Raw genomic sequence first — 6000 nt, forward strand, 5'->3', positions numbered from 1 at the left:
GAAAGAAAACACCCAATTTTACAATCCCATGATCAACGATATTTAAGTAAGATAACGAACAACAGCAGTGGTTCTTAAGTAAGACCAAGACCTGTTGCTCTATTGGAACGTAGTTGATCAGGGTCCATATTATCCAAAAACGAGCAACATTTCAAACGTACACCCCCAACCTTTAAACCATACGTCCATTACAATTATTGGGAATAAGTTTGTCATGTATATCGAACAAAACCATAAACCAATAAAATCGATTACGATCGATTTGATTGAAGGCTGATGCTGATACAATGGAGTCGTTAAAGTTCCTACAGTCGTGCTGTTACAATTCTTGACTATTCACGCTCTTTGTAAATTAATATGACTCATAGTCTGTTTATGTCGAAAAGCTGTACCATAGGTAGGCATATATCGATAACACATACGCACATGCCTACATACAGTGAGTACCAAAAGGACGGAATGGTTTCGTTAGAGAAGGCAGGCATCAAGTATTTTCAGGAAAAATTTTACTCCATACACTTTTCCACAAATGTCGCCCCTTAATTTATTTTAATATAGCTGCTCCCCATGCTTTTTACAGATATGGATAGCATGTTTAGGAGTTGAACGAATTTCAAATTTGTTTAGATTCTTTGTACCATTGAAATCCTATGACTTATTACCATATTTTTTTTCTTTAAATAACCCCAGATGGAAAGTTTAAAGGCTTAAGATCTAAAGATATCGGAAGTCATTTGCCGGAGCTCTACTGGGTGAAATGAAACCTTCAAGGAAAAAAGTATCCTACCAAAATTTTGTTGTTCTGGGAATACTGTGCATAAATGAAAGTAAGAGCGTTATTAGGCGAAATTTTCGTCATTTTCCAATTTTATTTTCATTGACATTACTACTTTTGGTCATGGTGAAGTACCATTGGTACTCTTCCACTACCACTGTACCACTCCCTTGAGTATTCTTTGCAGATGACATACACAGGAATGACCACAACGATGTCCGGACCTTATGGCTTTACACAAAGAATTCAAGTTGCCTATCGCCATATTGCTCTTGGTTCAAAATTTGAATGTTTAATATGATCGTGTTACTTATTGCATTTGACTTTGTTTTATTCCAATAAATATAGTTTTTCAGAATTTAAAATTTAACATAATTTCCTCATAGCCTACGCAAATTGAAAGTTTATGTTGTAAGGAAATTGTGCCCTATGTGTGCATTAAAAGAAGCTACGAATTTGAGGAGTTTCAAAAGGGGGATTTTTGAATACTTAAAAAATTTAAGTTGACAATGTATTTTTTATGTATTAGCAAAAATGCTTTTTGTCAGTAAGTGTGGGACACTTGCTACTTAAGAATGCTTCGATGATGACATCCGTGAAAATGTGGAAGAGGTAACATTTTTCGAAAATATATGAGCATTTGGAGATTGAAATTTAAACACTGAGCGTTTTCCTCAAAATATTTTCCTAACTCTTTTTTCTTACTTTTGGTGTTCACTGTACGCACCTACATCGTGTATTATATTTCTAATTGAAACTGCTTTGTGCGTGTATTTGTTAATCTAATATCGTGTGCACATTAATTTATTTATATAGGTACGTATGGGTGTGAGTTTTGTTCGGAATTAACAATGTTCCTGATTTGCATGAAATCGACGTTTGGCAACACAATAATGGCTGCCACGCATACTTAACGGACGCATTGTTACCACACGCTGAAAAAAATACGAGTAGTAGAAATTCGTGTTGCAATAACCGATAGGTGGTACATGGGTCACTAGATAAGCATAGATTTTAAAATATACACATATATAAGTACATAACAAAGTGTGCCTGTACTTAAAAAACCTAGAAATAGAAAACGACACCAATTGGATATTCGCGTATACTTTATAGAGAGAAGATAAATGCTAAAATCCAATTAGTGGTCAAACCCACTAAAATTGTAATATTAATTAAATACAGTGTAAACTCTTTATAACGTCACTCGATTTAACGACAAACTCCTTAAAACGTCGAAATTGCTTGACTTTGGTTGGTTTACATTGTTTTCTATACAATATTACACTCTACATAGCGTCACGCTCACTCTATTTAACGACAGCAATGCGGCATTATAAATCATTAAGCAGTACTTTCTAAGTTGCCGAAATAGATAAGAACTGCAGCTGTGTACGTTGTTGAAGAAGACGATCCTGTCCCTCCACCAAGCATCAAACAAGCACTTGATGCAGCGAAACAATTAAAAAAATACTTTTTATATAATTAAATTGATCCAGCGGTATCTCAAGATATGAGTAAGATACGTAACAAAATACAATTAAAATATTGGAGCAGCAAAAAACATCAGACGAAGATAACAGGCTATACGCAATGTAGGTATGAATAATAATGTTCGTGTGCAAAATGTGTACTATATTGCTAAAAGCATATTATTATAGAATAGTAAAATAATATCTTTTATTTCTCTCCATTTAACGACCACTCTTTATAACGCCGAAAAATGTTCAGTCCCTTAAGTGTCGTTATATAGAGTTTACGCTGTATATAGATTAATGACTTAATCCCTGCTTAGTTAAAATTCGTATAAATAGGAAATAACTCTTCCAACCGTACTAATCTAATAAATTTGTGGTTATGGATTGAACGCTTTACTAATCAATTGTGACTTTAATCGGACATATTTTAAAACCATTTACCTTATTTCGCGCTTTTCTTATATTATAAGAGATAATAATTTTAATTTAATTGAACTGTTATACATTCGGATTATTTATTTTAGGGCCGAATTTTCTACACCTGATAATGTGATAAAGAACGCGAAATCATCATGGATATAAAGTTCAATTTCAGCTCGATATAAAATACCGTGTTACATTTAATCTACATATACTTAAGCTCCTTTATACTGCTGTAGTATGTATTTAGGACTTCAAAAAATTTAAATTTAAGTTTTTTACGACCATACTCAGAGGTACCCAGTAAAAAAAGGGAGTCGAGCAGTCGACATTGCTTTTTATCAGTTCCTAACACACAACTCATTTCAAATGGCGATAATAAAGTTGTAATAAAGGAAATCTCAATTTTATTCTACCAGGTGTTAGTATTTCCATTTCCAATAGAAAATAAATATACACCGTATAATGCCGACATCATTTGCGTGGTCGACTTTATAGGTAGAATAACCCATTAGTGGTATATTTTACTATTGGTTCTTTGATGCTTCCAGGAAATCTGCGTGAATCACACAGATAGTTCGCCATTGCTGTTATTATTATTTAGTTTTCTTTCCCTTTTATTAAACGGCTCTACTAGTTTTTCGTGTCTCGGAACGAGAGTCAAGGCTAACTGGATGTGCTTTCCTGTAAAATCGCGTGGGCATCTTTGTGTCTATGTCGAATGGAAGGCTATTATTTATCTATCTTTGCTGGCAATCAAACGTTACTAATGTTTGTAATGTCTTGTACGAGCTCCATGTAAAACTTTCATCTACAAAGGTTAATGTTGTTGATAAAAATCTGCTAAAATTTTACCATTTAACAAAACATCGATTATTAAAATTGGTAGTCGGAATTTGAAAGGGGTAAAGATGGTTAAAGAGGAAAGGGAAAGCGAAAACAAGATAAATGTTAACTGACAATAATCGAGGAAAATCAGATGTGGATCTATGATGATGCAAATGATGCTGTATGGCGTCGAGCCTCCAACTGATATGGGGTCCAAATATAAACGTTCTAGTAAGTCTTGAAAAATTGTAAAAGCACTTAGGAATTTTATAGTTTGATTTTAATTTTTTTATGAATAGGGAACTCCAGAAAGTTGTGCAAGGGGCAGTGAATGCCCAAGATCCAGCACCAGTTAACTCAGTTTTAATTAGTATGGTCGCAGGGTGTGATAAGGCAACAAATGTTGTGTGTGATAAAAATGCATTTTTGGAAAATCGAAAGAAATTATTCATAATTTTGGCTTCTTTTCAACTAATTTTCAAATTTGGATACGAAAAATTTTACTCTTTACGGTACCTCAAACTACTTTTAATTTGAATGATACAAAAGTGCATCAGATGGTGAAGTGGTATGTGTTTTGACAAAAATGTGGTTTTATGAATTCTAACGAAATGATTCATAATTTTGGCTCCTTTACTCTAACCAATTTTCAAATTTGAACACGAAGAATTTTGCTCTTTACGGTAGCTCAAACTACTTTTAATTTTGAATGATACAAATTGCATCAGATGGTGTCGTAAAGTGATATGTGTTTTGACAAAAATGTAGTTTTACGTATTGAAAGAAATGATTCATAATTTTGGCTCCTTTACTCTAACCAATTTTCAAATTTGAACACGAAGAATTTTGCTCTTTACGGTAGCTCAAACTACTTTTAATTTTGAATGATACAAATTGCATCAGAGGGTGTCGTAAAGTGATATGTGTTTTGACAAAAATGTAGTTTTACGTATTGAAAGAAATGATTCATAATTTTGGCTCCTTTACTCTAACCAATTTTCAAATTTGAACACGAAGAATTTTGCTCTTTACGGTAGCTCAAACTACTTTTAATTTTGAATGATACAAATTGCATCAGAGGGTGTCGTAAAGTGATATGTGTTTTGACAAAAATGTAGTTTTACGTATTGAAAGAAATGATTCATAATTTCAGCTTCTTTTTAAACAATTTTCAAATTTAGATGCCTAAAATTTCGCGCTTTTCAGTGGTTAAAGCCAATTCTAATTCGGACGATATTTCTGAATGTATTTCCCCCTTCCGCATCACCATTTATCTCAATTTATTGGTGACCTCTTTGAAAAAATAACATTTAAAATAATATATAAATAAGTACGTGTTAATAAAATTAACTAGAAAATTGCAATCGCTATTGATTGCCAAATTTTTTACCTGACCTATCTGACTTTCGTAGCCTTTTATGTATATTCTTTTGTTTTTGATTCGTAATGATGATCTAGTTTTCCGTTATCTGACATTGCATGTATCATTAATTCAGCTGAATGGAAAATTTCAAAATTATTCGTATGAGTCATTTTTTATCCCTGTATTACGACAATATTCATGGTCAAATTCTGACGAACCATGTTTAAAACAAAGGTCTTCACCTACACTTCAATACACCCACAGAATATTGTTCAATGCATTTATAAGTACCTCAATAATAATAATAATAGCGATTGGCTACAGAGTGTCTGCATATAAAATAATAATAAAATGGCAAAAGAACTGATCTGTATAATATAAGCAGTTTTAAATGTAGATCAAGCTATTAAATAAATACAAGTACAAATCATTAAAATTATTCCGTAATTGCGATCTCAAAAAACGTACCACTTTTGGTAATGTTTATAAAAGCCAATGGATTGAAAATATTTCAATTAAAATAATAATCCATTACTACTATACTGTTTTTCGTGTATATTTAAGTTCAGCCGTTCGCTTCTAGATGGTGGGCGCGCCGGGAAAATTGGTAAGCACCCATATATTTAGATAAATTATCATGGATCAACTAATCAAAGATATCAACACCCATGTCTAAGAGAATATGCTAGAAAAGGCTTTACTTGTTGTAGCAACTATTGTTATTTATTAAACTCATTATGTTTATATTCTCAATATAACGAAATATGAAAACCGCTGATTCAATTTGTGAACGGCATTTCTTAATCAAATCGAAAAGCGACACAATAATTGCTGTGCAACGATAATTGACACCTGGGAGTTCCATTGTGAGCATCAGTTGTAGATTTATTTAACTGTTTATGGATACTTACGTATATCTATTATACATATGTATATAATTTATAGGTGAGTATATAGAAATTACTTATTGTAAGTAAGTAGGACATAGAAATTTAATGAATGAATAAGCCGGAATACGATCATATATACGATACATGTATATATATGCAATCATAATGTATGCCTTGGAAATTTCTTTACGTGATATTACTGATTATATACAAAATGACAGAGGCGTAGTATTATAAATTATAAAT

General features: G+C 32.2%; 1 protein-coding gene and 1 long non-coding RNA gene across 3 annotated transcripts in view; both read left to right on the forward strand.

The window, feature by feature from the left end:
• The window catches only part of LOC112905920, a 35632-nt gene that overhangs the window by 12193 nt on the left and 17439 nt on the right, over positions 1 to 6000 (forward strand). The window lies entirely within an intron of this gene.
• Positions 3435 to 3878, forward strand: LOC108735070. The gene is made up of 2 exons (XR_001937504.1): positions 3435 to 3732; positions 3801 to 3878. It is a non-coding gene; the product is annotated as an uncharacterized LOC108735070 (long non-coding RNA).

The sequence above is a fragment of the Agrilus planipennis genome, unplaced genomic scaffold, assembly GCF_000699045.2.
Source record: "Agrilus planipennis isolate EAB-ADULT unplaced genomic scaffold, Apla_2.0 scaffold20, whole genome shotgun sequence".
NCBI lineage: Eukaryota > Metazoa > Arthropoda > Insecta > Coleoptera > Buprestidae > Agrilus > Agrilus planipennis.